The following is a 9568-nucleotide window of genomic DNA, read 5'->3' as shown; positions in this document are numbered from 1 at the left end:
CGTGTGCTTGGCATCGAGGTTTCACACCAATCACCAGGGCCTTGGCCACATCTTCCCATGGGCCCCACCAGGTCACTGTGGCCAAGGCACGCAGCCCCAGGCATGTAGAGCAAGAGGGTTTATTCAATAAAAGTTCATCTTTCTCTCTGATAGTTGGACTCGATGATCGTGGAGGTCTTCTCCAACTTTAATGATGCCATGATTCTGTCATTCTTAGGCTGCAGGAGGCAGTCCTAGGGGCTTTCCCCACACTCCAGCTCTGCTGGCCAGCCCTCTGGGACCTCCAGGTTCCTCCCAAGGGATGTGAAACCCCAGGGCTGTCTCTGGGGGATTTTCTCCCCCGTGCAGAGCAACCAAACCGCAGGTCTGCCTCCAGCTCCAAGCCGCGGCTCTCCGATCATAACAGGGCTTGCAACTGTTGGCCCCCGGTTGGCTGGTCCTTATCAAGACTTATTTGACGTGATTTAGTCTCCAGATAGTTGGTGTTAGTGAAGGAGAAAAGCCTTGTGTCCCTCAGCCAGGGGGTGGGAGGGCAGGGGCTGTCCAGTTGAGCTCTACTGGCAGGACAGGGAGCTGCAGGGCAGGGCAAGGCAGCAGAGGAGCAAAGGTGTCTGAATGCAGGGAGTTCTGCAATGCTTTTAAATGAGGTGATATATTTATACTCAGATTATGTAGGAAAGATTCAGAGTAGTCAGAACTTCTTGAATCTATACTGTTACTAAATATTCGGTTGTGGCTGATTTGTTTTTTCTTCAGACACTTTCTAATTACGGTTTCATGTAAGTATGTAAATGATCCGTTGAGAATATTGTTTGATGCTGAGTTATTCCTAGAATTGGTCTCTTGCCTTATCTGCTTATGATGATGAGCCTTTTACCTTGTTGTACTTAATGGAATTTTCTTTCTATAAGATTACACTTAATTCTACCTGGATAATAATTGAAAACTGCTGATTTAACAAAGACCAAAGATCTGAACAGTTTTGCTAACCTATATTATACTATTATATTTTTAATATAATATTATATTGCACATATAATTGCTATACTGCAGTGCAGTATAGCAATATACTTCATTGCAGTATAGCAATCCTAAAATATCAGCAGGGTGACTTCATATTCCCTCACGATATCATACTTTTAAGGACTAATGCAACTTGACGTTTGGAGCATGAGAGGGATAGACAACATTAACATAAAAGTCATCAAATGGAGACAACTGTTCGTCTAGCAGTTCTTATTCAAAATGCCTTTGACTTAGTCTCACACTGCCAGTATCTGAGCATTAGTTATTAGGTTTGTTGTAAACTTCTTAAGCACTGGCTAAGTTACTGCTCAACATTAGAACTTGGATAGCATAGAGAAGGTAAAATATATAAGAGATTACACATTTTCACATAGGCAAAAATTTAGCAGCAGGTGTGGTGGTGCATACTGTCAGGTGGATTCTCTGCTGTTTTTGTTAATGATCAGGAAAACTGAGTGAGAGGTGAGAAACTTTGCAGATGACACAAAATGGTTGAAGGCCACTGAGCATGAGGGATGATTGTAAAAACCTTCAGAAGAGTCTAGCAAAGCAGGGTAAAACAGAAATAGGAGAGGAAGCAAAAGCTTCTGGTTTGGATAAATAGAAAATAATCAGATTTTGGAAAAAAAAGATAACAATAAACATCAATGTCAGCTACTCTTAAAAGTTTACTTTACTCAGATAAAAAAGGGAATTGTCATTGGTACAGTGAAAATCTCCACTTAATATGCAGAGGTATCATAAATACAGATTTGTGTGAGTACTGTACAGCCCCGGATGGAAAACAGACCCTGCAAAATGTAACACTACTTCATAAACCAAGCCAATCAGCATGTCTGAGGTACTGCATTCAATCTCAGTTATGTTTTTCTCAAAAATATTTCTCAGAAATTGGAAGGTCCAGAACTGGGATGTTAAAATGACTGAATAAAAGTGCTCACAGGAAGAGAAGCTGTAAAGCTGGGAACTATTGCTTAGAGATGAATAAAAGGGAAAACAGTAGAGAGAGGGTAACTGCTTTACTTCAGCTTATTCTTTCTTTTCAAAAGGAGTAAAAGGGATTTAATTAAACTGAGCATTTAAAGCAGATCAAAGAGAACTCTCTTCCATGGCATATGGTTGATGACAAGATCTTCTGGCTAGAATGGGTAACAGAGCCCAGGATTCATCCTGTGGGGAGGCTCCTCTATAAGCTCCCACTTCTGTCTTCATTTCCTCTTCTCTGGGAACTTTTGGCAGGGCCCACTCTCAGAGGCTGCCATGGAACTAAGCGAGTCACTGCTCTGGGATTACTACTGCAGTATTCTTGCATTCAGCATAAACTCCCTATTCCTTACATTGGGACTTGTGTTGTTTTACACTGCAAGTTCATTTGCAGCTAGAAATACTGGCACTGTAGGGAATTGCGCAAGACTAACTGCAGGGGTGGCATCTGCCAGCACATTGCTCCTCAATCACTCCAGGTAGCTGATCCTGAACATAACCAGCTACAAGGCTCAAACTATTATGGTGCTGTTTTTCACCATTAAGTGGATTTGAAGCTTGAAGAATGTGATTAATTAAGCCTCTGAACAATCCTTACATGCTAGGTGTTATTAGAATGATACCTGCAATAACTTTTCCAAGGTCACCGTGTAAGTAGTTTTGCCAGTGACAAATTTCCAAGTTTCTCTTGAAAACTACACTGCTTCTTTAGCCACTAGACCACATCCTTCCACAGTAACATCTCTTGCTTACTCCTCTCCAGACTTCCAATCATGGCACTGCAGTCACTATAAGCATCAAAAATCATCTTGCAGTCTCTGCATACCACCAACTCATGACCAGGATTTTTTGACAAATGTGTCAACTTGCCTAGGTCTTACACTTCATCTTCTAAATGAATGGAAAATTCCATTTGTCTAAACATAGCATATAAGAGAGATCTTGGACTGATACTGACTTTGTATCCTCTAGAACATTACAGATCAAATAATCTTTGTGATTGGAAGGGACATCTAGAGATTGAGGCCAACTGCCCCACTAAAGCAGGTTCCTTACAGCAGGTCACATAGGAAAGCATCCAGATTGGTCTTGAGAATCTCCAGAGGAGACTCCACCATCTCTCTGTGCAGCCTGTTCCAGTGCTCTGTCACTCTGACAGTAAAGAAGTTCTTCCTTGTGTTTGTGTGGAAATTCCTGTGCTCCAGTTTCTACCCATTGCCCCTTGTTCTATCACAGCTCACCACCAAAAAGAGTCCACCCTCATCGACTTGATTCCCGCACTTCAGATATTTATAAACAGTGATGAGATTCCCTCTCTTCTTTCTCTTTTCCAGACTGAAGAGTCCCAGGTCTCTCATCACTACAAAGGCCTTATGGAAACCCCACTGACTTAGGAAGAGATTACAGCATTTTCAGTTGCCAGAAGAAGCACTCTATAGTTTACCAAGCTATTTCAGAGGTACCAATGCTTATAGAAGACAGTGGAATACTCCTACTGACCTTCATGAACACCACATTTTGGTTCTTCATTTTGTGGGTGCTTTAGCAGTAGAAGTGTCACTGTAATGACTTCATACACATTTCAGTGGTTTGAGAATTATGTTTTTCATTTCCGTGGTACTTCTTCATGCAACCATCAAAAAATGCCCGTTGTTCTCCTCAGCAGTTTCCAGACTGACCAGAACTCAGAAACATAGTCAAAGCAATGACATTATCAACTTGTTGACATAAGTTTTGGGTGCGGTGGCTTTAATTTGGACACACTTTTTCCTGCTGCAGAGTAGAAGTGTAGACTAATGAAGTTCAGAACATTGTCTGAAGGTCATCATTTTCAACAGCTCCTGTCCTTTTTGTTTGGGAATGGATTGGTGATCTGCAATACTTTAGTAGTCAGGTGATCATCTTGAGTAACCACTGATGTTTCCAAAAGTGAAAGTTCATCATTCACTGCAAAATGGGCCTTGTTAAAATAATACCATCTGCATCAATCAGTAGTTATTTTGGGAAAAATTTTCTTTATCCTTTTGCTTGATATTCTTTGCTAAAATTCCAGTTTTCTTTTGGATTCTGCCAATCCAAAAGACCCCTGGTGTCAAGGCTGAGGCATCAGAGAGGCACAAGAGATGTTTCTGTCATCATCTGACCTACTAAATACTGAATAAGTAATCATAAGCACTAATGAGTATTTAGATTACTAAGAGGAAAGAAAACCTAAACTAAATCAGCAGCAATATCATTAAAAGCATTGACTGAATGCTATTTGCACTGCCAGTACATATGAGAGCTCTTGTTTGTTCTGCAGCCTAATTTTGGTGGAGTGCTGCATGTAGGGTCTCTCCCTGCGGCTGGCCCTACTCTCCAGAAGTACTTTGTCATTCCATCCTATAGCTCCATGCTAAAAACACATCACTTGATGCAGTTTCCAGCAGCAATTCCATCAAAAGGAAGAGCTTTCTTTCTTTATTTTTTAATCCTTCACAGAATAGTTGTGCAGGTTTTTTTCATTACAAGAAATGAGGAGATCTGGCTCTGTGGTGACACCAGATAACGTGAATTTTATCAGTACAGACTGGCACGTCCCATAAAGTTCATTTTAATGATTGTTAGCATTTCTCAGTAATTCCATGTTTGCACTGATGCACAGTGAGGTGTATGCCAGTGAGCCAGTTTACAAACTTTGTATGCATACATACATGTACGTAATGTTTAAGAGAAGACCGTGTGATATAAACAAACGATGTAGAAGCAGCATCTATTTTGCCTGCAGAAGAAAGGGATGTCGAAGACTTTGGGCAGTTCTCACACAGTCATTGTTCGCTTTCTGCTCTGTAAGCCTTACAAAAAGCTACTGACTATCCTTCAGTTGAAGTGGAAACTGCTCATACATTGGAATGAGTGGGCAGAGAGCTGGTCAGATGGGATGTCCCGGAGGCCAGCAGGAAGTGATGATCAGATTAGCTGAGTCATAACTGCCAAGCACAACTATCTATCACAGCTGCCCTTCAGAGGAACTCTCCTAATCCGATTGGTCTCGAGGAATGTGTCTGCCCTGTCTGGAGCTGTTTTCCTGGGTCTCAGCTCCTTTTCAACTTGGGAGTGCTGATATCCCAAAGGTCCTTTTGATTTTCCTCATTATGAGAAGGTTATGAAATCTCGGTCCCAACTAAATGCCTAATTGTCATCAAGACATGGAAAGCTGCAGTTCAGCCTCAATCCAGCTGTCAGCAAGAAAAACGTGCCTTTCAGTGCCCTCCAGCTCTTTCTGCAGACCTTTACAGAAGATTTTTTTTTTTTTGTGGGCTTTATTAAACTAGCCCATGAGCTTTAAGCATCTTCTCTGGATTTTGAAATCATGCTCTTACACACATGACAGAGATCATCTACCCCACAGGAGATTGCAGAGGTGTGTGTTTTCTGCCCGCAGCAGAAATGCCTGTGCTTCTGGGGAGGGATGAGGACAGTTTTCGTGGGCTCACAGTCTGCATCCCCAGAGGCGCTTTGTTGACCTCACTGATTTTTACATTCAAGTGAATGACCCATATAGCAGCAACAAAGCCAGGGAAGCTCAAAGCTTTCAACAGATGACCCCCAAAAGGTGAGGAAAAAGTCAACTGAAGTCATATAGGAGGAGGCAAAGCAATTCCCATTTCCTGTCTCTGAAGTCAAGGAGTTTTTTTGGCCACTTACATTTGAATCTTTCCCCAACATTAACCCCTGCAGTGCTGTTCAGGTGACCTGCTCTGATCTTTGAAGGCATAACGTGGAGAAACAAGTGGAAATAGACAATTTGGGAGTTTTTCCTCCAGCATCTGCTTGTGTGGATTGCACCAAGGCACCACTCAAGCTCTCTCCTCATTACCAGACAGCCTATTCATTCCAGCTCTGCGGAAGCAATGCTTCCTACAGTTAATATTACAGTGCAGCAGTTCTGAGCCAATGAGATCAACTTCTCTCTGCTGTTTATTTGCAAAAAACAAAAGTAAATGTTTTTTATATGGACATTGAGAAGGGCCTTTAAATCATGGGTGTAGTATATATGTGCAGCTGGCGAAAAGACCTGGCAGCAGTGAAGTTTTCCCTCAAACCTCCATAGACATATAAGGCACTGTTTTGGAAGCAGCTTAAAGCCAACAAAAAACTCCACTGCATTTCAATAGCACAGAGGGAGCTGCACAGTTCCCTGTAAGCCAGGGAGACTAAGTCTCTCACCACTAAAGCAAAGCTCTGCCCCTTTGCTCTGTGCTCTGCTTTACACTGCATTTGTAGCCTCACATTTCTCAGTTTTTCTTCCCTTTTGTTTTTCCAGACTGTTACTGCTGCATAGAACTCAATAAACACAATTTTCAAGGTGTTTTTTTTGTTTTTTGTTTTTTGTTTTTTGTGAACATAGCATTGCCATTATTTCTTTTTTTCATAGTAGCAGTTCATCCAGAGGGATATTTTCACTTCCATTAAACTCAGTATTTTTGCAGTAACTTTTGCATCAATGTGCTTACTAAGAGGAGCAAGAACCATGAGGCTCCAGTGGCCAGCAGGAAATGTGGTAGTGGGAGATGATCCATCTACCTCCCTCAAGACAGCCCTAGATGCCATTTTACAGCCCTCTGCTCATTCCTTATCCAAAGGATGGTGGATACCACTTTAGCCTGTCATCAGTGTTTGCTGAAGGGGAACTGGATGCAAGTGCACCTTTTTGTAAGGTCCAGTCAGCTAATAGAGAGCTTTGTGAAGTTTCTGAGGTCCCTTGAACCAATTAATTTGAGTAGACATCACAGTGGGTTAGGCACAGCCAACACAGCAGCAAATATCCCCCTTTCTCCTCACAGTTTCAGCATCATGGCAGGACCTCTAGTGTAATTTTTTTTCTGTAGACTTGACTAAAAACATGCTTACATGTTCCTTCTGTGTCAACCCTTCCCCTTTTCTGATATGCATAGGGTATGCATATCAGTGTAAGCAGGGAAAAGGAATTGTTTAGGGTGGGACAAAATGTAGCTAGGGGCAATGGGAGGAAACAGAGCAGAGCAACGTCTAGGCTGACGATCAAGAAAAACATCCTAACACTGAAGCCAGAAAGGCCGCTTAATGATCTCCCAAAGGAAGTAGTGGGAACCTTTATCAATGAGTCATTTCAAACTGTGCAGGACAAAGCTCTGAGTGTAGGGAATAGTCATGTGTTGGCAGAGCATGAAGGGTCTTTCCCATTACTCCATGCTGACTCCTTGCCCTCACTCTTCTAAAAGAAAAAGAGCCTGAAAAACACAATGCGAGCAGTGGTTTCCTAACGCACAATAAGGAAAACAACATCCCTAAGTGGTTCTTCGAGATTGGGAGCCTGGGAAATGCTTTTTAAATTAGCATCAATAACATGATGAGTTTTAGAGCAATTTTCTGTTTTGTTCAGCTGCATTGCCGGAGCATGTGTCTATCCTGGCAGCAGCCTTCTTGCAAACTATTGAAACATCAAGGCTGCACTACCAGCCAGACTGGAGGAGCATATTTCCAGGAGAGAGCTTGAACTGGCAGATCATCAGCTGCTACAAATCAATTAAGGTCCCGCAATTCCACTGCAGAGGGCCACCGACTTGCAGCTGCAGAGGGTCTGTCCCATTTCATACTGAAACAGAAATATTGCTTTCATTTTAAGGGGAGCTGGACTATTTAAAATTTAAATGTTATTAAAATTTTAAATCATTACTTAATTTAAAATTCCCTTTGCTGTTGCTTTTAGTCACGGTGCTCCTTATTCCTTCTCCAAAGAGTTGAGCACTTACACCTCCCTGAGATCATAGAAGCTCACAAGACTTAGGTCTCCTCTGGCCAGCAAGCATGACTTGCTTTACCCTCAGATTTTTTGCTGATCCCAGTCTCTCAGCCCTGCTTGTAAATGACTGTAAAAAGAATCAAGAAGATTAAATGTTAGGCAATGCTCATCACATTGCCTGAATCCCTGGAAAGCAGCAGCACACTGCAGTGATGGGAGGGGAACAGAAACAGGACAGAAATGGATCCTCTTGCGTATGGAGAAGCGGTGGTGGTGGCTTCAACGCTTGGAAGACGCAGTGAAAACAAAGCCTGCTTCATCCAGCCAAATGCTCTCATGAGTCTCTGACAAGGGCTCATCAATCCTGTTTTTGGGATAACAGAGAAGGGCCAGCATGTCCCTGCCAGATTATGGGGTGAGCAGGAGCAAGGGCAAGGAGCGGCAGCCTGCCAGCACACGTGAGACAAGCAAGGAAAGCAGAAATTCAAAATCTGTCTCCTGGAGCCAAGGAAGTGCTGCAAAGCAGAGGCTTGCCAGGCCAGGTGTGGCCTTTGCTACAGTGGAGACTGTGCAAAACCCACTCTGAGCAGGCAACCAGGAGATGGCCTTCAGCATGGACCAGCCATCCCTATGTCAAAACCCCGGATCCATTTGTGCAGCGTGGCTATCCAGCTGGGTTCGCCCAAGCAATCCCGGTGCTGCGGTTGTTCCTCCTCAGTGGAGGAGGTGGGAAGGACTCTGTACTGATCCCTGGTGAACTCAGGCCTCAGAGATGGTACTTAGCACCTAGCAGGGCTGGAACAGAACCCACACAAAGCTGGAATGGGGCATGGTGCAGGGTGAAAAGGTGCAAGGCGAGAGACACAGTGCCATGGAACTCAGGGATTTTGGCACCAGGAGGGGCTGAGGAAACATCTCCAACACGACTCCCAGAAACTGACCCATAAATCCTCACTCCGCACAGGGTCTGGGAATGCCGCGACCATAACACAGTCCTGAAAGTGCACAGCAGCCAGAAGGGAACAGACGATGCATGTCACAGGGGAAGTGTCGCATTTTAATTAAAAAAAAAACAAAACCCACACAATAATGTCGAGGCCATTTGCAGCCTGTGATGCAGATGCTGGAGGGCATGTCACAAGTGGGTGAAGGACGGGCTCCTCTCCAAGGCTGGGGACAAACCCTGCTCCTCACACCAAGCCCTCCACCCGTCCAAATACCCCACATCCCAGCAAGCCCAGCAGGCCCTGGGCAGACGGGACAGGGACAGTTTGCAATCCCAGGGCTATGGATGTGCAAAGTGAACACCACCAGGTCTCCCTTGCGCTGGGGAGCCCAGCTCAGGGCCCGGCGCTCCAGCTGTGGCCTCCTCAGAGCTGAGCAGCGCCGCAGGATAACCGCCCTTCAGCTGCCGGTAGCAGCCGGCCTCATGCAGCCCAGGACACCGTTCACCAAGGCGGCCCGGGCTTCCCACTGCTTCAGCCTGGTGTCCAGCAGGGCTCCTAGGTCCGCTCCAGCTGGCTAATCGCAGCTGTAGTGCGGCCTGGGGATGTTCCTCCCCAGGTGCAGAAATTTGCCCTTCCCCTCTCTGCAGTCCATGGGGTTCCGGTCTGGAGCGCAACAGTGCCCGCAGTGGCATGGCAGCAGGAAAAAGGGGAGAAAGCACCAAGGACGGGGAAGCAACAACTGCTGTGCTCCCGGCAATGACAGCAAGTGGTTTTATTTTTGCAGTGTTTCTTTCTCCTTTATTTCCATGGTGGAATTGGACACTGATGACAAGGGTCCATTGGGGCC

General features: G+C 44.5%; 1 long non-coding RNA gene across 1 annotated transcript in view; it reads left to right on the top strand.

Annotated features, from left to right (window-relative positions):
* The window catches only part of LOC110396393, a 49235-nt gene extending 42904 nt beyond the window's left edge, over window positions 1–6331 (top strand). Inside the window, exon 4 of the long non-coding RNA XR_002436949.1 lies at window positions 3345–6331. This is a non-coding gene — a long non-coding RNA (uncharacterized LOC110396393). The remainder of the gene's footprint in view (window positions 1–3344) is intronic.

Source organism: Numida meleagris, chromosome 1 (assembly GCF_002078875.1).
Source record: "Numida meleagris isolate 19003 breed g44 Domestic line chromosome 1, NumMel1.0, whole genome shotgun sequence".
Classification (NCBI taxonomy): Eukaryota; Metazoa; Chordata; class Aves; order Galliformes; family Numididae; genus Numida; species Numida meleagris.
This window is presented reverse-complemented; position numbering and strand designations above follow the sequence as displayed.